The sequence below is a fragment of the Ambystoma mexicanum genome, chromosome 1p (genome assembly GCF_040938575.1).
Source record: "Ambystoma mexicanum isolate Mex_15411 chromosome 1p, UKY_AmexF1_1, whole genome shotgun sequence".
Taxonomy (NCBI): Eukaryota; Metazoa; Chordata; class Amphibia; order Caudata; family Ambystomatidae; genus Ambystoma; species Ambystoma mexicanum.
In genome coordinates this window covers 994349209-994374483 of record NC_090921.1, presented here as the reverse complement: position 1 = coordinate 994374483, position 25275 = coordinate 994349209, and the positions used below count along the sequence as shown (strand labels likewise).

Genomic DNA, 25275 nt, shown 5'->3' with positions numbered 1-25275 from the left:
TGTTTTGTTTTCCATATAATCACTGCATGCCTAGAAAACAGTGGCCTAATGAGCAGTGAGGGTGCTTGCCAGTCTTTGCAGGATGATTTGAGGCAGACCAGGGATAACATGGGTTTGCAACAATCTCCTTGTTATTCTGTAGAAATGCTTACGACCGAAATTTCGCAGACTTCCTCCTCTTAAATTGAATCAAGCTGCATGGCCGACATAGAACAGGAATTAGCAAAATCCAATAATGGGGGTCACGTCTCAACTCTGCTTCCAGTGACCCCCATTGCTGCAATCATGGAACAACGAGTCACCTGTAAGAAAAAACAGAGCCGAAGACTGTGCATGGAAAAAGGACAAAATGGGAACTCTCATCACAAGGTGACTCTTCCAAAGTCACCTCCCACCATTATTGAGATCATTTACTCTCAACAACCTCCTCCGACTGACTTGGCCCGAGACCCTAAAGCTGTTTATGTAGGTTGTACAAGCCGTCCAGTATATCTGGGCCCACTGGACAAATGGGTACAGGCTAAATCACAGCCTAAATGGCAAGACATATTGTTAGCTGCTCAGAATATGGAGAGTACTGAGCCAGCGCAACAAACTGGCTCATATGGTTCCTTGTGAGATGGCTGCTACTGCAACTATGGCTTTTGAAGATGGCAACATAAGTTGGATGCATGGGTCGCCCGTTCCATAGAATAGAGTAGTTTGACATTTACTGACACTTCGGATCTAACTAGACCACTAGCCTGGCAGCCCCCTCATAACAACGGGATGGAAGTGATCCATCGCCCACCACCTCGAGAGGAAGCAAGGCTATTTGGGAAATGGGCAAGACTGGAAGAACTATATCCATCATACGAAAAAGCCCTTCATGAACGGAAAGTTCCTATTTGACGTATGGCACAATATTGAGCCTCTTAAGAACATCAATGCAGAGGACATAATCAATTGGTGCCTGCCTTTTCCCCAGAGGTTGGCTTCCACAGGTAAGTCTTAAAAAAAAAAAAAAAAAACAGAGCCACTCATTCAGAATTAGATGGCTAAAATGTTGTGAAACTGAGTTTATCGAGGTGACCTGTCGGAAGAAAAATCTGGCCTATCTAGCTTGGATATTGGACTCGCACCAAAACGCCGATTTATTCAATACTGCACCATTGCACCGTACAAAAATTCCAACTTCCATTACACCAAATAAGGGAAGTGTGGAATGCAGCGTGTCCCCCGCTTTATTTGTTCAGTGTAATGGGCTCAGGGGTTACGGGGGTGTCCACCGCTTCCATTACATGGATAGAGGGGGGCAATAAAGAAGAAAAAAAGTAAAATGGGACCCTGTGGCGCCAGTTCCGACCACCTTTGTGGAATGGAACTGACGCCGAAGGGATAGAGGAGAGTCGATGGCACACACAGAAGTATGCTGCCGAAAAGGTAAGTAGGTACGGGGGAAGCGGGTAGGAGGATGCAGGGAACATGTGATCTATGTGATCACTACGCCTCGCCGTAATGGAAGTCAAAATTTTCTTAGTGTATCACATAGATCGGATATATTGATATAATTTGGCTGTCAATTGAACCGTACACCATTAGTAACATTTCTTGGAGACATTTAAATTCCCATCTGTCTGGGGAAGCAGATAGCAGACACAGTGAAATCTTGTCAATTCCAGCTATGTCTTTGGAAAATACTTTCTCCCGCAAACCTTGGGTCAGTAGTTCAGCCCTAGTTCTCTCTGGCCATAATGCATATTCTTTGCTTCTGAGATTCATGCTTTAATTCGGCCTGCTTTGGATTCCATTTGCCTTATTCTCTGGCTGCTTTTGCTAGCCTGAAAACAGTCCTGGGAAGATTATTCCACATTACCTCATTCCTGTACTGACTACGCTGGCTTCGGGTAAACATCTGCATTCTATTCAAAGCTTTGTGTATTGTCTTTCGAGCTATAATCTTTGGCTGTCCTCCCGATTCATCTTATGAACTGCGTACTGCGTACTTCCATCTAGGGAAGGAATGACTGGCCTTCTGGCTTTTCCAAACATGCTGTCTCTGAGATTTCTCTTTCTTCTTGGTTGCTCTCCCTTTGAACTATAAGATCTCTGGACTGCATCCTCCACATCACATTAAGGAATAGCTTGAAGACCCATCTTTTAAGTTACCATTCTCTGAATACTTCATGTAGGGGGTTTTGCCTTGCTAGTTCAGTTTGTCCTCCACGGTCTTAGGTGTATGGGCTGATTGTCTATGGGCAGAGTTTGAAATTGAGGGGAGCTGGGAGCGGTTGAGCTCCTGCTTATAGCAAAGAAGAGCCTGGTTAGCTTGACACCAATAGCTCCCAGGAGCTACTTTAGGCTCCCCAGGCCAACTGATGCAGAATAAACAAACATATGTGAATTTTACTCTGTGCGTTAGGGACAATTTATAAATAAACATTAGAACACATATGTATACAGCATTCAAAGCATAAATGGGTCAGAAATAATGGACACAATTATGTTTTTAAATCTTGAGCGGAAGTTAGTTTTGCGGAACGCAATGTACTAGCTCCTTGTCCCACCATGTTAGATACTGGTCACTTGTTTATGCTGGATACCCAGGAGGAGCTTATCCAATCTTAATTCTGATCCCTGTATTTGTTTGTTTGTTTGTTTGTTTATTTTATTTGTATGGCGCTCCAAACCCGGAGGTAGAAGGGCGCTTAAGAATATGGTTACAGTGTGCATACTTCGTACAGGTTTATAATATATACAGTGGTTAATAAACAGAACATATGCAGTGCGTACAATATACAATTTTCAGAATAAATACAGTGTCTAAGCCAGTATCCGCACGGGTCTAGAGTTAGTGGTGTTATTCTTTGTTTAGCAGCCATCTGATGACCTGCTTCCTAAAGATCTGGAAGGATTCGACAGTTTTGATGTTAAGCGGTAGGGAGTTCCAGAGTTGGGGGGCCAGCACTGTGAAGCTTACCCCTCCCGCTCTTTTTAGGTGGAACCTGGGCACTAGTAGGCAAAGAGTGTTGGAGGATCTGGTGAGTCTGGTGGCAGGTTTCAGGGTGAGTTTATTAGCTAGATAAGGTGGTGCTAGGTGATTGAGGGCTTTGTACGTGAGGCAGATGATTTTTAGATCAATTTTTTGGCGTATGGAAAGCCATTTGCAGGCTTTCCTAGTGGCAGAGATATGCTCTTGTCTGGGAATGTTGAGGGCTGCGCGTAAGGTGTTATTTTGTATTACCTGCAATTTATTGAGTACGGATTGATTAGCGCCTAGGTACAGGCTGTTACAGTAATCCAGTTTGGATTGTATTAGGGCCCTGGCAAGGGTGAGGCAGCTGTTGGGTGATAGGAAGGGTCTGCTGGCCCTAATGAGCTTGCCGGTATAGGCAGCGGCTGAGGCAATCATATTGGTGTGTTTGCTGAGGTTGGAGTTGGCATCTAGATAGAAACCCAGGGTTTTTACGCTTTTGGCTATGGGAATGGGATGACCATCGATGGTGATGTTATTATAGCAAGGGTCAAGTTTAGTTAGAGTGTTGGGGGAGCCGACAATTAGGAGCTCTGTTTTCTCATCATTCAGGCAGAGACCATGGGAGGCCATCCATGCCTGAATGATGGAGAATATTTTGTTGATCCGGGCGGAGTCTTCTTGGTAATTACCAGAGATAGTGAGGAGTATCTGGGTGTCATCTGCGTAGTTTGTGTAGGTGACACCCAGATGATCCAGTTGGACAAATAGAGGCTTTGTAAATATGTTATACAAAGTGGGGGATACACAGGAACCTTGTGGGACCCCACATGTGATGGGGGTGGGGTCTGCTGCAGCTGTGGTGGAAAAGACTCATATGGTTCTGTTAGCCAGGAAGGATTGTATCCATGTGATGGCAGGGGAGGAGAAGTGGGCTGCAGTGGCAAGGTGATTACAGAGGACCTCATGGCTGACCAGGTCAAAGGCCGCTGAGAGGTCTAGGAGGAGTAGGATAGCGGCATTGCCTTTGTCTTTAATTTCATCAATCTGGCTTTTGAGATCAACAAGGGCGGTTTCAGTTCCGTGTTGAGGTCTGAAGCCAGATTGACGTATTCCTAGCAGTTGGTTGGATTCTAGGTATTCCTGAATTTGGATGTAGGCGACTCTGTCCAGGATAGGATTTTCAGTAGGAAGGGGACTGTGGTGATGGGCCTGTAGTTTGTGGGTGTGGCCGGGTCGAGGGATTGTTTTTTCAGGAGGGGGAGAACCCATGATTGTTTTAAGTTGCTGGGGATGGAGCTACTGGTGAAGGATAGGTTGATGAGTTTGGTGATGAAGGGGGAGAGCTCTCTGGCTGCATCTTTTATGATTTGAGCCGGGCAGCTGTCTCCTTTACAGTTAGAGGGTTTCAGGGATGTGATGATTTTTTGAACTTCCGGTATGGTGACTTTTTTGAACGAGAAGCCTGCGCTAGTGTAGTTAGGTGTGGGTAGGCTAAGGTTGGTGACATTGTTGTTGAGTTGTTGCTGTTTGTTTTCGATTTTAGTTTGGAGTCCTAAAATTTTATTGATGAGGGCGTTCTGGATGTTGGTGCACCAGGGTTTGTCTTTCGGGCAGGTTTCCGGGGGCGAAATAGGGTTTTCTAGTTCCTTCAGAATTTTGAATAATTCTTTAGTGGAGGATCCTGCCTGAGTGATCCTGGTGTTGTAATTATCTTTTTTGGTCCGGATTATCTCGCTTTTGTAAAGTGAGGATAAGTTAGTGAGGTTGGATTTGTTTACTGCAGTGGGGTTAGTCTTCCAGGTGAGGTGAGCCTTAGCTTTCTTTTTTCTAAGTCGTTTGAGCTCAGGGGTGTACCATGAGTTCAGATGAGCTTTGGGTTTAGCTTTGCGTATTTTCAAGGGGGCAACGGTGTCCATTGCTTTGGCCATGGAATCATTGAAGGTGTCAATCATCAGGTTTAAGTCAGCGTTAGCTGGGAGGGCATTGAGGGTAGGTAAGACCAGTGGTAGTAGGGCTTCAGCAGTGATGTTGCGTTTATTCCTGGTGGGGTATGCTGGTGCCATGGGGTGCTTATTGGGCAGTACCTGATTGGTGTTAACCTCAAGGGGGATCATGTGGTGATCGGTCCATGCCAGAGGTTGGGGGTCTTTGCAGGTTGTGTTGCAATTGTGGGTTGCTACCCAATCAAGGGTTCTGCCTTTTTGGTGGGAAGGGAGTACAATGAGTTGAGTGAGACCGTGATCGGTTAGGGCATTGGCCAGGGATGCAGCAGGTGCGTCGTTTGGGTCTTGGTAGCCGAGGTTGAAGTCTCTGAGGATCATGAATTGTGCGGTTGGTTTGGAGATTTTGGTGATGAGGGATGTGATGTCTTCTTCGAAGGTCCCAGGGGGACCTGGGGGTCTGTATATGAGGTGGATAGTTATCGTGGCTGTGGGGGAGGTTTGTAGTTTGGTTGTGAGTAACTCGCAGGAAGTGAATGCGACTGTGTCGGTTAGTCTAAGGCCTAGAGCGGATTTGGAAATGATTGCTACGCCTCCACCTCTGGCGTTAGGTCTGTCCGCTCTGAGGATAGTGTATTTGTCTGGGATGGCTAGCGATAAATAAGGTCCGGACGCCTCATGAAGCCAAGTTTCTGTTAGGGCTAAGAAGTCAAGGTCATTGGTAAGGATGATGTCTGCAATTTCTGTGGGGTGGGCAGCCAGGGATCTGACGTTGAGAAGGGCGCCTTTTAGTGGGGGAGGAGTGGGTTTGCTTGGTGCAATGTGCTTTGTATTAGTTTTGGTGTAAGGTCTGGAGTAAGGTTTAGAGTTTGTGGTGGGGATTGTGGTATGAGTAGTTTACTTTTTTACATTAGGGGCTTTATGTATTTTTTTGTTAGAAATGCTTTATCATACTTTTTAATTGCTGTGCATTTAAAAAAATAAATGTTAATTGCTCCTCTTGGCCAGTTCTCTGGGACCCATACATGTATGGATTGGGCTTTAGACCTTTTTTAAACGAATCGACATCGGGACAGGCGTCCCTTTTGGCTCTTGGGTAAGTAGAGGTGAGGGCATGTTCTCTTTTGTGTAGACATGAGGTGCGGTTGGCTCTTGGGTAAGTAGAGGTGAGGGCATGTTCGCTCTTGTGTAGGTGGACATGAGGTGCAGTTGGCTCTTGGGTAAGGGGAGGTGAGGGCATGCTCTTGTGTCGGTGGACATGAGGTGGAGTTGGCTCTTGGGTAAGCAGAGGTGAGGGCATGCTCTTGTGTCGGTGGACATGAGGTGGAGTTGGCTCTTGGGTAAGCGGAGGTGAGGGCATGTTCGCTTTTGTGTAGTTGGACATGAGGTGCAGTTGGCTCTTGGGTAAGGGGAGGTGAGGGCATGCTCTGGTGTCGGTGGATATGAGGTGCAGTTGGTTCTTAGGTAAGTGGAGGTGAGGGCATGTTCACTCTTGTGCCGGTGGACGTGAGGTGGAGTTGGCTCTTGGGTAAGGGGAGGTGAGGGCATGCTCTTGTGTAGGTGGACATGAGGTGCAGTTGGTTCTTGGGTAAGTGGAGGTGAGGGCATGTTTACTCTTGTGCTGGTGGACACGAGGTAGAGTTGCTGAGGGCATGTTCGCTCTGGCTCTTTGATAAGTGAGAAGTAAATAAAGGGGTAGACCTGCACTCTTTGATAAGTGGACATGAGGTACTTTTTTGGGGTGGGGGACAGCTATGATGCTTAGTTGGGGTTTGGGTAATAACCTAAGCAGCTGTCCACTGGCATTTTCTTTTGCTCCTGATCTGGGCATTATATGGCAGGTTGGTGACTTCTGTCTAATGAGCGTTGTGCATGTATACCTTGTGACTCTGACCATGAGTATTTTGAGCATACAGTGTGTAAATCTCGATTTTCATTTGATGCTGCAAGATCTCTGTTGCTTGTTTTAAAAGAAAACAGAAGAATGAAAGCAAATATCCCAGTATATTTTCACCTTGTGTCTTGTGATTTCTCTGAACACCACCCTGCTGTAGTCTGGCAGAGCCAGGCATGCCAATCTTCTAATATTTCACAATGACTCTAACCACCAACTTCTGGCTGATACTGCACATGTAACTCTTGTACAAGGTGGGCATATTTTAAAAAAAAAAAAGACTGGATTTATGTGTAGCAAGATTCAGAATTTACGTTTGTAGCCCTCGGAAATTGTCTAGACAAATGACGGTAGGCATAACGCCCTCAAAATGCAGAAAGGTGAAGAAAGGCCGTAAAAGCAGGTGAAGTACCAACAATACGTTTGTTTAGCAACGAACCCCAGCACCCAGCTTTACCCAAGCAGTAACACACAGAATGTGGAACCTTGGACGTATGTCACCAGTCCAAGGTTCCATTACAACATTTCTTCCCCATCTCCTTACCCCCCATAGAAGGAAATGAAAGCACATAGAAAAGAAAAGAGCAGAACAAAGAACAAAGGAAGAAACTAAATACTCATATGTAGAGGTAAACATTTTATGACAAATCAATAATTAAAACCATACAATTAATATTGGGCAATAAGACGCCTCACTTCCTAGCCCCCCCCAAACGCACATAATCTTTATAACTGATGGAAAGCTACTTAATTCTTGCAGAGCGTCCCGATCCAACACACTCCTCACTGGACTGGAACTGCTCTTGGTCCCCTTCCACAGGCGCAACAGGAAGAGAAACATCGTCCCGCCCCACCTGTCCATCCACACCTGCAACGTCCGCAGGAAAAGAAACATCCTCCTCTCCCACCTGCCCCACCACACCTGCACAGGGCGCCTCCCTCCTTCGGCCACACTCCTCACCACTCACACCAATGCTCACACCACTCCTACCCTCGCTGGTCACAGTGTTGTAACTCTCATCGGCACCCCTTCTTCCTTCCACATGCCCTCCTGAGACACTGAAAGGCAGATCGCGCTCCCTCACTTAAAACAACCGCACAGGGAATAAAAGATCCCTTCTGCACCACCATCCTCTTTTTTTGACTCCACCTCGAGCCATAATCCAGCGCAACATAACCTGGACCGGCCATCACTACAGTGCGGGGAGTCATATACATACTGCAACCTTTGGGCACAAACCGTAGATTTTTCACATGAACACAATCTCCCACCGACACTTCCGGAGTCCTCCTGTCCAACTGCACTAATCTCGCGCTCTCCTGCCGTAAGCACACCTTTTCCAAAACCTTACATATCCACCTCGGTACGGACGCCCTCCCCCCAAGGCAGAAATCCTTAACTTGGAACCAACCCTCCTCCCTCTCATGAGTTCAAAAGGAGAATGTCCAGTGACACCCGATGGCGTATGCCTATGTGCCGATAGCGCTTCAGATAGCACATCGGTCCAAATCAAACTGTTGACCACAGCCAACTGAATCGCACCCTTGACAAAACGGTTAATCCTTTCCACTAAACCATTTGCCGATGGATTGTACAATGCAGTCTTGTGGTGCCTTATTCCCAATTTCCTCAGAAAATCTTGCATACAACTCGACTCGAGCTGCACCCCATTATCGGTGAAAATACTCCTTCCCTATCAAAAAACGTACAAAAAAATGACACAATCTTCTCAGCCGTGACAGATTCCAGGGCGGTGGGCTCCACCCAAAGCGAAGTGTAATCAACCAAGACCACAACAACGCTCAACTCCCCACCCCTCCCCCCCGCTACCCCTCCATCCCCAAAGCATCCAAATGCCCCACAATGTCCACAGCCAATTTTGACCACACGTTGTCTGGAATCTCCACCGGGTACACTGGCTGCGCTTTCACTGCTCATCCATCCCTGGCCACCAATACGAATCTCGCAACCTCCTTTACGTCGGAGACCTTCCTAGATGTCCTTCATGAGCCAAATTAACTAACTTAGACCTCCAAACTGGAACCAACCTGTACCCTCTCGTGACACCCCATGGCCCTTCAGACAGTTCGCACCAAACATGCACAAAACCCTTTCCTACTTCCTTGCAGTTTAGTTAGACCACCCACTCCTCAGAGCCTCCCTGATCCATGCCAGCTTAGCGTCCGTGGCACCCTCTGTGCCATTCGTTTTTTTCAATTGCTGGAAAACGACTCGCCACCTGTGTGTTCTCATCGATCTCCTCCTGCATATTCTTGCAACCACTGGGCAACTGGGACAGACAATCCGCCATTGCGTTTTTAGCTCCAGGTATGTACTCTACTCTAAAATTAAACTCTAGTAGATCGGCCATCCATCTTGCGATTCTAGGAGAGACCGAAGCTATTCCTTTAGTCGTCAACACAAATGTAAGGGGTTTGTGGTCCATCTGGACCACAGAAGGGATACCCCCAGAGGAATGTCCTGAAATGCTTTGTCGCCCACATGCAGTGGTCGAAGTGTACGAAAAGAAGTAGTGGAACTATGTTCCCTGCTGGCCTCCACCCACTCCCAACAAACCCCATCGCCATGCCCTCTCCCACACACAATACAAACCCCCAAACACTTTCACCTGCTGTTTAAGGGAACGTTCAGCGCACTGCACTGAAAGTGCAAGCTGCAATGGCTTCCCACACTTTTATTTTAAAACGAAACCATTCAGGAACAGTTTCTTTTTAAAATAAAAGTATAGGAGCTGTAAAACGTAATTTTAAAAAAGTAGAGGAGCACCGCTCCCACTCACTTCGACCACTGCCCACATGACCGCTTATGTCTCCCTCTCAATGATCGCATAACGTTTTTCGGCATCCCTCAACACCATAGAAGCGAAAGCTATAGGCTGACATTTGCGATTCTGCCATTGCTCTAACACCGCCCCCAGACCCACATCACTGGCATCCACAGTCAAAACAGTCTTATTCCTTGGGTATTCCTCCCATCACTCTTCAAATCGACAAACTCCCTTTGACAACACTCTGTCCAATCAAACCTGGCGTTCATTTTCAACAATGCTTGCATGCTCACTGTTTTCTCAGCATTCAAAGGAATATATCTAACCTAATATTCAGTCATACCCAGGAACAACCTGAGTTGCTCTTTGTTTACTGGAGCAGGTGCCTCCCTCATCACTTTTACCAACTCCTCTTTGGGGTTATCCCATTTACATCCAACGTGTGACCCAGGTATGTGACACTCAGCAGGCCCACATAGGACTTCGACCACTTCACAGTCTACCCACTCTTCTTCAGGAACGGCATCCCCTCAATCACTCTACCATCGTGCTCCTTACGGTCCTTGCCCCGCACCAAGATATCATCTTGGAAATTCTCCACGCCCTAAAATGTTAGGAATCTGGTATGAAGTACATATTTAATGCCAGATTCCTAACATTTCAAAGGGATTTAATCGTTGTCATATCTCAATTCAATGGTATGTGAAGGCATCAGGAATTAAACACAGACAACTTAGGAAAGTTTGGGTAACAACCTTGTATTTAAAATCACAAAGAGGTTGCGATTAGGCCCATCTTGCCATTATGCTAAGGTGGGATTTCCCTACCTAACTAAAACTAATGATTGTCTGTGTCAGGAAGTCTAATGTAAATGTCAGTCTGTGTCCAAAACTTAAACTTGCCCTTGCAACTATTTGTTCAAACTGTGTAGGGATGTCGGCATCAAATGAAAAAGTGTTCAAACAAAAGTTCTGAGCTTCTTCCAGCTCTTGGTTGGAAAGGGATTCTCCCTTCCCCGGGATTCCAAATAGTTTACTTTTAATCACAAGGGGTTCCCTTCCCCACACTTTCAAGTATCTCATTGGTTTTGCAGCAACACAATTCCTCTGGATTCTTCCCAGCTTTCAGGCTTTTGGCTCTTTCATCAATATCATAAAGTTCAACTTTTCAGTTCACAATGCACGCGCTTCTCTGAATATTCACCTATAAACGTATAGATGAGTCAAGTGGCTTCTCTTTTGTGGGGTGTATTTGGTCTAGGCACAGTTGTTGGACCACGCAGTCCATCCATTACAGGTCACGCATCCGAAACACCTGATTGGCTTCTTTTCCACAGTCAAACAACCACTGCGTCAGCTCAACAGTGGTATTGAACTTCTATTCTTGCAGTTCTTTTCAACACTTGTTTTACCACCATTCGCTTGTTGGACTATCACACTCCCTCAAAGTGTTGCCACAGTTTTAACTTTCAACTTGTACACTTCCTCTTTTCCTTCTGGCTCTTGCCAATGCTTGCCTTTCCTCAATTTGTACAGTTCACAGTGCTTTATATTCATTACCATGCTTGCTTTCTTTAGCTTCCATGATTCACAGTTCCTTTGTATCAGGGAACGCATTTTCTGCTTCCAGTCATGTGGCATTCATTCATTATTACCTTCCTTTGGTTCGGTATTCAAAATTGCAGTTCATTCATATCGAAAACAAAGTAACTGCAAATTCCCAGTTCACTCTCCTGTTGGGAATTTGCACCCTGCTCACAGGCTTCTCATTCAGTTTCAAGTTTCCTACTTTCTTGGACTTGCACGGCCGTCCCAATTTTTCTACAGTTCGCTATTCACAAACCGCATCGAACATCTGTTTTCCATTTCTGAACCGGCAACCACATTGCCTCCATGGCCGCTCACTCGCGAGCTCTCCAACCTTCCTTCACCACGCAGCTCACACCACAGCGTACCAGAGTCACTCAGCCTCACTTTTCTCACCGGGTGCGCTGTCTTCGTTGGCCTTTTCTTCTCCAGTTGGTTCTTCGTGGCTGCTGCTGTTCCCGGCATGCCCCTCTTTCTGGGTCTCCGACACCTCAGGATACCGGGAGTCCTCTTAACTCCAGGACGTTGGCAGCCTGACCCTGCCTCCGGAAACCTTCTGACCACGCCAGCCACAGACTGCTTCCACTGCAACGACTCTGCAGAACCTCAGTGCTTCGGACACGTGTCTCTCTGCCTTCACCTCCGGATCCTCCATCTGCAAGCAGTACACAGGCGATCTCAATCTCCTCTGCAAGTTCATTAGCATCACCTGGGTGGGCCATTTATGCCGCCCCTCTGTCTTGAGGTGCATGCCATTCACAGTTTCACAACAGCCTTGGTACTTGGCATCCCTCTTCCTTGTCCCCTACGAGAGTGGTGTTTTTGTATGCCTGAGTTGTTAAAGTATGAATGTTAGTTCCTATGTGGTCTCTTCCTCACTTCAGAACCATAGTGATATACTTTGAGAGATGGTTTTCTAATACAATAGGGAAGGGATTGGAAATATCCCATTAAAGCCTGGTGGGATATTTGATTCTTCATGAAAGGGAAATGGGGGGATACTGTGTCTCACCCAAGGTGCCTCATCCCCATTTCCCAAGTATCCTCCTCCAAGGTGATCTCCCACGCATATCCACCCCCAGGGACCGGATCCAAAAGCGACTGCCTGTCCCTGGCCACCTGGGAGGAGGATATGTTGAGAAAAGAAGTGAGGACGCCCTCAGATTCCTCGCAGGTTCTCATTTTAACAACCTCAGCATGATGAAGGTCTGAAAAGGCCGTGCCGTGATTTAAACATATGACTACATGTTGCATGCAGGTGAACATGGGGAGTGCTTAACTTGTCATGTGACTGAGCTCCATGGTTTATGAAGTCTTTCTATATTCAAGGTTCTCTTAAGAGTTAACAACAATAATAAACGTAAAGTGTGTCAGCGGAAAAAAACAACAAGTTATGGAGGAACCCGTCTATGGAACTAGGAGGGGGGCACCCAAATTCAGAACCACAGATCAAACCATACCAAGAGCAAAGAAATTTAGAAACCATAAATGTTTTATTTGTATTTCATTATATGTTTAAAATATACATATTGAATCATGTTTCGAGCTCATTATCTGAATAATACCATTTAATTAGAAAATTGAAAAACACAGTACTTTTCTAAAAACACGACTGATAATTCAGTCAACGCTAACTTGATGTAGCCAAGCAGTCTGAACGTCATGTCGGTTGAAGGGGATCATCCAGCTGGCGGTCAGAGGCTACGGCCACATTTAACAATATAAGAACCGCCGTAGCTTACTAGACAAAATAATGTTGGTTACTTCTGAAGTTAAGACCAACAGAAAAAAGAAGGGGTGCCGTGCGTCAACTACTATACTGTCATGACCTATTGAATACACTGGGTCCGACATGTAAATAGAAAGTAGTTTCGATGGTACAAGGCATCTAAGCTGATTCACAATTGATGCCCATCTTCTTCAGGACGGTGCACTCCCATCAGATGTATGCCACAGGATTTTATAATGTGGAAAGCTGCATGTGTAAGGCGATAATGCGTTCAACTGTAAAGATTTGTGCAGGCTGAATCCATAATTTTGCCATTATCTCAACCTTGAATGCTGGTCACCTTTTCCCGAATGTAAATCCTGAGAAATAAATGTAGGCCAGCAAAACCAGTTCTCTATGAAGTAGAACTGAATAAGGATAAACAAGGCGAAAAAGACATTAATCTTGACATTGTGTTGCAGGCGACAGATGACATCAAGGCGTCTGCAAAAAGTTGTCCTATCAGGATGGAATGGTGTTCGGCGTGGCGTAATGAGCACACCAAAAACTAACTAAACAATGTTAGCGTCTTGAAATTGCATACACCCATGCCTCCGGGATTTTAATGGATTATATAGTTCTACTTCATAGAGAACTGGTTTTGCTGGCCTACATTTATTTCTCAGGATTTACATTCGGGAAAAGGTGACCAGCATTCAAGGTTGAGATAATGGCAAAATTATGGATTCAGCCTGCACAAATCTTTACAGTTGAACGCATTATCGCCTTACACATGCAGCTTTCCACATTATAAAATCCTGTGGCATACATCTGATGGGAGTGCACCGTCCTGAAGAAGATGGGCATCAATTGTGAATCAGCTTAGATGCCTTGTACCATCGAAACTACTGTCTATTTACATGTCGGACCCAGTGTATTCAATAGGTCATGACAGTATAGTAGTTGACGCACGGCACCCCTTCTTCTTTTTTCTGTTGGTCTTAACTTCAGAAGTAACCAACATTATTTTGTCTAGTAAGCTACGGCGGTTCTTATATTGTTAAATGTGGCCGTAGCCTCTGACCGCCAGCTGGATGATCCCCTTCAACCGACATGACGTTCAGACTGCTTGGCTACATCAAGTTAGCGTTGACTGAATTATCAGTCGTGTTTTTAGAAAAGTACTGTGTTTTTCAATTTTCTAATTAAATGGTATTATTCAGATAATGAGCTCGAAACATGATTCAATATGTATATTTTAAACATATAATGAAATACAAATAAAACATTTATGGTTTCTAAATTTCTTTGCTCTTGGTATGGTTTGATCTGTGGTTCTGAATTTGGGTGCCCCCCTCCTAGTTCCATAGACGGGTTCCTCCATAACTTGTTGTTTTTTTCCGCGGACACACTTTACGTTTATTATTGTTGTTACTTCCTCTTTGTCAGCGAAGTAGAGGTTCTCCCATCTCCTGTTTCACTTCTCTTAAGAGTTAAGGCACCAAGCAACCAATTGGGTTTAAAAGTGTAATCTGTACCTCTGAGATAATTGCCGTGGCCTTCTTAACAGTCTGATGTGTCTGTCCTGATCTAGTCACAAGTTTGTTTTGTTCAACATTCTTCCATTTTCAAGCATCTCCGACTGATGCTTGGAAAGAGCTGAACATGAACGTCCACTCCTAAAGTGCACAATCAGACCTATTCTTGTATCCATCCTTTGTTTCTTCTAGTCCCACCAATCCCATACCTTTAGATGCTGTGATAGGCCTTAAAAGTAGCTCTGCTTGGCATTAGTGCCAGAAAGGAGAATCTTAAGATTATGAGCTTCTGCACTACTTTGTGAACTAGTGGGAAAGGGGTAAAATTTGGAAAAAAACGTTCTTGCCATTTGGGCATACAACCCAGGAGCGTTTTTGGATTCTGGACCTTAGAATTGGGTCACTTGCCTTTTCTATTGGCCCCGACTACATCTGTTCTCCTGCTGTTTGGAAGAAGCCTTTGAGCAGCCTTAGTGCTATAAAAACAGACACTGCTTAACAGCATGTATCCCCTTTCCATCTTTCTTTTATTGTTCACTGAAAAGGTCAGTTTTGATAATGTGTCTGAAAGAAATGAAATTCAGAATGTTACGAATGTTGGCCGGAAAGGCTGCTCCCTAACGTGGGAGCCTGACCAGAAAAAGGTGTATCTCTTCCCCTATCTTAAAAGCTGTCCCCTGTTGCCCCCTTCAGTTCCATTTCAGAACTTTAAAGCACTGTGAGGGCAGCATATGCACTAAACAAGGAACTTTGTTGAGTCCAGGGTATTCATCCCCTATCTCCAAGGGAGAGCCAACCCTTTAGGGAGGGGAGCCTACTAAGCTTTATACCACCTAGGGGACAAGGCAAGCGGTATCTAAGTGGGGTTAGATGACATGTTCTGTTGCCCTCCCTGTATGACATGCAGGACCAATGGACTGTTCTGTCTCCTCCCAAGATGAAATATAAAAGGCCCATGAGACCAACCAAGAGAGGGAGAGCAGGAGAGAGGCACGCACGCACGCCTGTGGAGCCGAGAGATGTAGAAGGGGCCCATCCCTCTTTGAGGCAGAGTCAGGAAGCAGTACCCTTGCAGCACAGAAGAGCGAGAAAGCCTGTGGAACCCGGCCCAGAGCTGAAGAAGCTTGGCCCGCTGACAAGAGAAGAGATGCAACCACATGAACTGTGGCCGTCTGGCGCCGGCTGGAATCACCGCCGAAGTCCTGCCACAACCCGACTAGAAGCACTGAAGCCCACACACCAACACAGAAGATTGAAGGAAAGCTGGAACCGCGCTGCTGCCTTTCCTGGGGAACACCACCATAGCAAACCAGGTACACAGCTCATTCAGGGATCTGGGAGTAGGGCAGACAGGCCTAAAGAGCCCAAGAGTGGCTTAAGCATTAGACAGCCCAAACCGGGGTTTAAAATCCATATACGCCAAGCTCGGGTGAGAAGAGAAAGAGTCCAATAGGTGCTAAGAGACTAGAAACCCCACGAGGATGTGTGAAACCCGAGAACCCGGGAGAATATGCATTGGGCCCGGGAGGGTATCCATTGAGCCCAGAGTGGGCCCCTATCAGATCAACCCCTAAAGGGGGTGTGCAACCCGAGATCCCAGGGAGGGGTAGGAGCCAAAGGGGTTCCGAACCAAGCCGGAAGAGGCCCGGCTATCTAAGGACATATGAGAGGACTTTGCTTTGTACAGGACTGAAACTGAATACCAGGCTAGGAGGTCTAGAAACATTCACTACTTCATTGTATACCGGGCGGGAAGCCCAAAGGACACGTATTATTGACCTTTTGTGCTGGAAGTGTGGATCAGGCGAAAGGCACAGAGACATTGGATGGTAATTATAAGAATGGAATCCTGCTTAGGGCAAGAACCCTTGTGTAATCCTGAGACAGTCTAGGGTAGGTCAGAAACCAGCCAAGAATATACCATTTGGGCAAAGGGCCCTTAACTGCTTTTGTCTTCTGTTTAGATTATTTTCTTTTGTAGCGGTTGGGCTAGGATCAGGCTAGTTTAGGTTTCTTGACAGCAGACAGACTTTATTTTGTATGACTTCCTGACGTGTACCCATTATCCCTTTTCATTTTCTTAGCATACGGACCAGAGTTAAAAGGATAGTACAGAGTTTTGGGACTGAAATAAAACTATTGAATTTAAACCACAGTGAGTTGTCTGTCTCCCTATTCTGACCTACCACAGAACGCACATGACACCAAATCATGTATCCTTCCCTCTTCCCTGATCCTGCTTTCCTATTCTTTCCTCCCTTTAGTTTAAGGCATCTTCCCACCTGTATCTTTCCTACTGTTGGAGACATGAGGGAAAAACATGCAACCATCGTAGCAAGACCGGTAACACAAGCTCTGGTTGTAGTGCTTCCACAAGGTGAATGCACTGTGCACAGAATTTTTATTTTGATTTAGTTCCAATTTGTGTGCTCTAAAACCTCAATATGAATAGTATCTAACCATAGATTCAGAGAGCCCGAAAGTTTGACTGTGATTGCGGTCATCACAGTTCAACAACCCATAGTGATGGGTCTGTGTCCTTGCATGCTGTTATTTTGCTATGTTTTTACCTGTGCAGATGTCAACCACTGTGATGAAAGGACTACTGCTCTGCAAGATTGCATGGATGATTGGGTAATAAAACCTCAGTCCCACACTACTGCTAAACCAGCAGTGATCTCAATTATAAAGGTGTAACGAGCACAACCTGAAAGGTATACATCCTTCATCTCTTTAAGGTAGCATTGGCTGAGGGCAGGCTATACTCTTCAGGAGGTATGTGAGCTCACGAAGAAGGGGACCAAACTGTAGTACTATGGTACTAAGACAAAAGAATTTCCAACTACGGTGCAATAAAAATAGGATCTCTTAATTAACCTAAAAGTACAAACACACTAAACAAAGGCACTATAATCCACCAGTCACACAGAATCAGCAGACCTTGTAATGAAAGGTGACACTCTGGGTCTGAAGTTAGGGGGTCCATATGCAATAATGTCTGCAGCAGTGCTAAGTTCACGGAATATGTCTTTGAAAAAGGAAGAGAGGGTATTTTACTTGTTACTAGGGACCCCTAAATGTAAGGAGAATAGCAACACAAAAACCAAATAGTACAAATTATCCAAAAGGTCAAATAATCACTGCACCTCTTAGCAAGGGAAACAAAGGTTTGTTACATGCAAAACTGTCTCAGACAGTCCTGTAGAACCAAAACTGTCACAGAGCTAGTCTCTTCCCAGGAAGTCGCATGTTATATAGCGGTAAACCGCAAAATTTGAATAATTATGTTACAATGTTATCCCACCACTCTCATTGGCTACTGCCTATAGGACATGCTAATACTGCGCTATAGTCCCCTAAACATGTGGTCCACTACATCATCACCACTGGATATAGGTATGGAACTGGTGGTTTAAAGTTATTGACTAATTAATAAATCGAGACTGTCACGTGATGTGCACCCCTCCGATCCAGACACGATCAACGTAAACTGGCGACCCACTCTGCTTTGATAAGACAATAGGCATTCTCATTATACCAGGCGCAGTGGCGCACACAAGCTTCACCCCTGCCTTTGTACTAAATTTGTTGGCATCACCTCTGCTCCTCCTATCCAAAATCTCGGACCTTTCAGACACGGCTCCCTACTTGTCTCCTTCCACCCGCAGATACCCAGTAATGACGTGACTGGGGCATTGCTCTTGAGTTTGAATTTCCGCCACTTTTCTGATTTTCGGTAATACGTGTGCTGGTAATCCAAATGGGTTGACCGTTCTTGGGTGAGGGCAGTAGTGCTTTAAATCTTCTTGCCCATTGGCATCATAAAACCTTATTCCCTATTCTCATGAGTTTGTCCTTTGCAGGGCACATTGCTTCCTGCTCACTCTACAGTAAACATTCTGTTCCCAACAACGCCCAGGCCCTGCAGCTGGATACAATTAGTGGTTATCTGTGCGCCACGGGTGCCTCTGACCTCAGTTTCTCTCCTGGGTATCGGGGAGAAGGAATTTGTTTTTGGAGCCGAGCTAAAACGGAGTCACAGCTCCACATCAGAGCCAGTGTTCTATTCTATTCACTGTGTACTAGGCCTTAACACCCAATATGGTGACACTTCTGCCATGTTAATACACTGACCCCACTTCTACCACAATAACGTTCTGATTTCCTGCACATCTCGCTACACAACATAACTAGGGATACAACATCTAAACATGGGGCCTATAATGCTGTCCTATCTATAACCTCTGCAACCGCAATATTAATACATTTGTTGCTCTTTCTGTGTTGATCTGAGTATCTAATATGTGCAAAACCTCACTAAAACAGCACATGCTCCCACGATGATACGTGCTAATAGGTTTTTCTCAGCCTGAACCATTTTGCCTGACTGGGACGCTGTACGTGCATCCCAACATAGGGCAAGACAGAGGGACAGAACCACTTCAAATACATTGTTCTTGGGTCTTGACAAGCATTGAACCAGGGTTCTTGTCTCTTTCAATGGGCTGAGCCAGCGTCAAGACATTTTGGGTCACTTGTTCCCATTGGATTTCGGTCGTTGAGACAATCGAGTTGCCTGAGACAGTTCAGCGATGCGGTGTGGTCCTGTAGCGATGATTGGGTGAGGAAACCAGGCAACTGATCAGTCTAGTTGGCATCTCAAATCGGTCGAGTTGGCTCTTAGGTCCAACAATATGATACAGTTCTTCAGTGGCAATTGCCTGAAAACGGCTGAAGCGCAAGCAAGAGATGGGTTGCGTCAACTTGACGATGTGACAGCGGATTGAAAAGCCGTGAGTGACAAAGGTCGCTCCCACTGCTTGCAGCAACTCGAAAATGTTCGAGCCAGCTTGTAAACCTAAATTTGAGTCTGAGTTGTTTCTCAAATCTTAATGGGCAGAGCCCAAATGGTCTGTTTTGGGCAAAACTCGGTCCCATTGTATGAATACACATGAGGTCCTGACCGGAAAGTTAATAGAAACCAAGTTGACAGTAACATGACACCAATAGGTTTTGGCCAGTATAATTGTGGATTGCGAGAGGGATCCCGTGGTTTCAACGTAAGTAATTACTTTGAAGTAAGTTACTTTGATGTATATTACTTCGACATTACTTCGAAAAATATAAGTGGGTTAAGAGGTACAAAGGGGGTGGGGTGGGACTTCGGGTAGAGGTAATAATGAATGGGGGCATGGAAGGGGAACCCCCCCAAATAAAATACTGTAGTCAAAATTCTAAGTAATTACTTTGAAGTAATTGAAAGCGTTGAAATGACACAGAACTTTCCCAGAGACCATCATGTGATAACCAGACATGGCGTATATTTAATTATAATCAACTGACACCAGGTTCTGGGAGCACACAATTATTTAATTTTACGATCAGCATTGTTCATGGCCAAAGGCAGATCCTAGCTGCTGGAGCCTAGGCTCCATCAGTCTGCTGCCAGCAATGCACCTGTTACTTTGTACTGCCAATGTTACAACTACAAGACGCTTTTGAGAGGTGTCATTAGAGGGGACCAGCACAGTTACACGTTTGCACCCTCCTTTTCAGCATGCAGCATAATGAAAGGGGTGGGGGGGTGTGATTAGCAGACCCACTTTCAGAGATAGATATACTGTCAGAAACCCGAGGGTATCCTCACTCCTACTTCCCCTGCTGGATCCTCTTCTCAGGTGGCCTTGGAAAGGCCATCACTCTTGGATCCGGACCCTGGGGTTGGAGAAGCGAGAGTGGGTCACCTGGGTGGAGGGTCCTCAGGGATTGGAAGTGGGGTACCCACAGGTATCCCCCTTTTCCCTATTGAAGAGAAACCTAACCCTCCCCCAGCCTTTATAATGCAAAACCTCTCCCCTCATTTTCCCACATTTTTCATCTGACAGTATTGAGACGAGGAAGAAGCAACTAGGAGTAGTAAACACTAGTAACCTAGTTTACCACTCTAGTACTGGGACAAGGAAGATGCCTGCAGAGTACTGTGAGGGTCCGGCATGTCCCTTTTTATTGTGATCAGGCAAGCCCCATTGAGAATGCACACCTGCAACCTGTCAAGTGGTTGACGGTGTTTAAATGGCGTACCAGAGAACAGCACAGGGAGGTATATGTGGGAGAGACCAGCAGGGGACCTTTACTGAGAAGAGGCAGCCATGGTGGGACCAGAGAAGGAGCCAGTATGCCAGCTGAGATCCAACAGGACCTGGGGAGCCTAAGGCGAGAGAGACCGTGAGGCTATCACAGGCCTGGGAGCCTCCATATGCCAATACGAGCAGCTGAGATCAAGCGGGGACAATTGGTAGGAAGTTCGAGGAATGAAAATCTATCGGAATGGCTTGGCCCTAAACCTATGAGAGAAAGTTATCATAAGAAGACATCTGGAGGAGGGAAGCCAGAATTCTTTCAGTCTTTTAGAAGGGGAACAAGTCTTTTTTGGGTATGATACTCAATCAGGATTATCCTCTTCCACAGAAGATCTGGGAATCCATGATATGGAGGAAACAAAGGTAGAGGTAGATGAATCATCAGTCCCCAGCAGAGATGATCCAAAACCCTCATGCAAAGAATGGGGATCCTCTTCAAGGTGTTGTCCTTTAGACCAGAAGGACCAAGAACCATCTGCCCCACAAGTCCTTTCAATAATGTTCTGGGAATGAATGTCAATCTTAGAGAAGAGAACACAGTCCTATTGAGAACCCGTTACAAGGCCCTAGAAAGCCCCAATGAGCCACCATCTAACACTCTACCTGTCTCACCAGACCCCACTGCTCTTCTTGCCCAAATATCACCGACCTTAGAGCAGAATTACTCCACACCGGAGTACCTACGGGAGCAGGAAAAGGGAGGAGGGCGTCCTCCTATTATAACCCCTCCTCTTATAACCCCACCTCTTAACCACCATCAAAAGTGCTACTTCTGCAAAGGTTACAGACCCCCTACAAAATGTTGCCCCTTAAACCAGATCGATTTCCCCACCATTGCATCAGCTCAATTACTCAATGAGGATAAACGGAATAAAGAACAAAGGGTTAAGTCATCATTCAATAACCTTTTATACACCCAACCTCGGGGTATGATGTTATAGAGAAAACTTAACCTAAAGAAGTCTGTGAAAAAGGGGAAGAACCATAATAACCAGAGGAACACCCTAGTCTTTTTATATACTGGAGATAAAACCACATAAACAATCCCTGTTACCTTAGAGAGAAAACTTGTCTTGGCAAAACTGGATACAGGAAGTAAGAAAAGTGCCATAAGAACAGTTACTTCCCCATGGGTGGAAATAAGCAGGAAAAGCGAGAGTGACCTGTGTACAAGGCCATATGGAAAATCACCCATTAACCCAGATCACTATTACCATTTTAGGAAGAAAAATAAACGTAACGTTAGCAGTGATTCCCAATTTACCGGTCCAGTTAGTCTTGAGAACTGATTTACCCCAATTCGATCAATGGGTTTCACAGGTGGCCCAAGTCAAAGCCAAGACTCTTAGAGTTAGGCTTCCCCGCCCAATGAAGCTACAACCTAGTACTGGGACGAGGATCAAGCATGTCCCTTTTAATTATGGTCATGCATGCCCCATTGAGAATGCACACCTGCAACCTGTCAAGTGGTTGCAGGTGTATAAATGGAGAACCGGAGACCAGCATAGGGAGAAACAGGGAGGCCTGTGTAGGAGAGACCCGCAGGGGACCCTTCCTGAGAGGAGGCAGCTGTGGCGGGACTGTAGAAGGAGCTAGGACACCACCCAATATGCCAATATCAGCAGCTGGAGCTGCGGACCAGCAGGACAGAAGAGGGGATGCCATTTGTGTCCCTGCAGAGACAATGGAATTGTGTGGGTGTGCAGAGCTGCCGTGCGAGCGGGGCTCGCAGAAGCCGGTCCGTTGACTGGGGAAGCAGGAGGGAGCAGAGAGAGCAGCGAGAGCCACGGGAGGACCTGGGGAGGACGCCGATGCCGGTGAGTGTTCGGGGGAGCCACACTAGACCTGGCGGACTGCGGATAAGTAATTATCGAAGGAAACGAAAACTTGAAACTAATGTGAATTATGCATCTTGAATACCGAATAACAACTTACAACCAAGCCGCTTTATGCATATTTAATACTGAACTGAATTAAAACTAGAAACAGTTGAATTATTCATATTGAATATCGAACTGAAGGATAACTTGAATTTAAGCATATTGAATACTAAATTGAACTCAACTTTATGGGCAAAGCAAAAGGCAGATGACAGCCAATAGGAAGGTGCCCCTGTGAAAGCAACATAATGAAAAGAGTGCAAGTGTGTAAGAGTGCCATACTAAGGTGGGGCATGAATTAGATGACCTGAAAGTGAACTTTATGAACAAATGCAGTGTGGCAAGGCCAAAGAATGGTAAGAGGTGTGTGACACTTGGTGGTAAAGCTAAGGGGCTAACTAGGAGAAGCCATAGGGGTATAACCCTGCACATAAACAAGAGGACAACAAAAAGGAGCTAGGTGAATGTGACTCTGAACACAGGGACAAGTGCAGAGGAATCTGTGTGGGCTGAGGAGCCTAGGAATCCTGGTTGTACGACCTGTGATGGGTAGACCGTGTGGTCTGACAACTGCGCCTAGACCAGCGAGCCCTAAAATGGGGAAACTAAAGACATTGTGAACCAAGCCAAAAGTGGTGATTAACCTTTTTTGAAAATACTAAAACAAATACCAGTTGCTACGTAGATAGGGAACCCTGCAAAGTGATGAACTACAAATTCTGTCTTGAGAACGGAGCCTCACACCCCTTTTTTCTTTTTTAAACTGTGTTGCATTGAAATTGGGGAAGGGAACCCCAAGCTTTTCGTTTGAACTTTGTTATATTCAACTGTGGAAGGGAACCCAGAGAATTGTGTGTAACTATATTGCCTCGGACTTAGGAAAGGTAATCGTGAGACTTTTATGGAATTTGCACAAGTGGAACTGAAAATAAAGCTAAGAGCTGGAAGAAGCTCAGAACTTAGTGTTGATCACCATTTGAGTATTGACATCCCTGCACATTGTTTAGCTTTAGCTGTGAGGGAAGGTTCAGGTTTTGGACACACAGACCTTTAAGTTGAACTCTTGGACTCAGACTTTCCTTAGTTTCGTTCAGGTACGGAAATCACACCTTAGCACAGGGCAAGTTAGGCCTTCTGCCATCCAGAAATTTGAGTTAATAAATGTTTTCAGTTTGAACTTTGAATCTGTTGTCTGTATCATCCTTCATGATGCCATCACACTACCTGCACCATTTTGTTACTAAAAATAAAAAAAACTCAGACTGTTTCACCTTCACAGATGGCATTATGACACAACCACCTTTTGTGATGGTCACATTTAATACTCCTTCTTTGGGCCTTACGGGCTAAGGGATGTACACCCACTAAGTGAGATGACATATGGGGGATTTCCCAGATCCGATCTAATTCCCTCAGCCCCTCTTGTCCAGTGCCAACTAGTAGATTTATATTGCAGTCCCCAGCATAGAAGGTTATCATGTGAGGGAAAGGAGCTCGTTCCCCAGTCATACAAACAAATAAAGCCTCACCAATCCAGCACACAAACTGTTACCTCTGGCCAGAGGTAGGTTCCCGATTGCTCTTATGAATTGCCATGTTTCTGTTCATGAGCACCACTTGATTCTCCACATTGGCATTGTGATATGACAGTAAGACTCAACAGTGCGTGCACTCATCAGTGATAATATCCAGGAGAGAAATGATAAAGCATCCACATCTGATTAAGCAGGAGAATAACCAAACGGACACGGTATTGAACGACTATAGATTGCCCACTAACCGGAAGAGCTCGGTACTCTGTAGATAGTGCCACAGACTGGGCTACTGACTTGAAGGCAGAGACAGAAACAAAGGAGCCCAGGATGAATAGTCAGACTGTGAGACCAGAGTGAGGGAGATGCCCAAGAATCTTGCTGGGAGCTCTATCCCAGACACTGGGAGAGACTAGACCAAGAAAGAAAAACTTGCAGAGCCTGTTGAGAGACACACCACAGACCAGAGCTGGAGTCGTTGGCCCAGGAGGGTGAGAACCCCATAGCAAGAGGGAAGACCTACTTCCTGGTGGAAGTGTGTTAAAGGATATTGTTGCTGCCCCGTGGAGAGAGATCTGGGCTAGAGGGTGATGAGAGCTACGCAAGATAAATATCCTAGGTCAACGGGGAAGAGATACTTGCTGGTAGGAGATTACCAAGGAACATGCTGGGCAATCTATCTCTGAGATTGTGAGAGATCAAGAAGCAAGCTTGTGCTATATCACTAAAATGTATATTAGAATAGGGAATCCAGGGTGAGACCAATATTTCCATACTTGGGCTTTTAAACCATCTTCACACATTACAAAATAATCTGCCCTATCAACCGTAATGTGATTTATTTATTCCCCCCCCCCCAAAAAACCAATAGGATTTGAACTGACAAAGTTAATGTAGATAATCTCAATGTTGCACATGACATGAGTGCGTTCTGTTGATCTTTCGGCACATTTTCCTTTTAGGACGGACACTAAGAGTTTAAGAGTAAGCCACATAATTTCAAGTTCCAGAATGTTTGTGAGATTTGCTCATTATCAGGGGCAAGAGTCCGCTGGTTGTAATATTTTTTTCTGTTGGTTACTTAAACTAAAAGAAAGAGAACCCATTCTTTAGTCAGAAAGCCTCACATCCTTTGTGGAATCCTCTAGCTCAAGATGAATGAGTTCTTCTCCACTTCATGTGAGGCTCCTACCAGCAGCAATGTCATGACCTGAACCTTCACATCGCCTCAACGTGCCAGAAAACATGATAGATATGTGCACCAAGCTTGATTGAAAGCGGTCAACAATGTTTCTTAGAGCATTGATCCGGT

At 45.5% G+C, this 25275-nt stretch overlaps 1 protein-coding gene across 1 annotated transcript in view; it reads left to right on the top strand.

The window, feature by feature from the left end:
- Positions 1-25275, top strand: part of SLC38A7 (solute carrier family 38 member 7) — a 220110-nt gene that overhangs the window by 5559 nt on the left and 189276 nt on the right. The gene's annotated exons all lie outside the window — the stretch shown is intronic.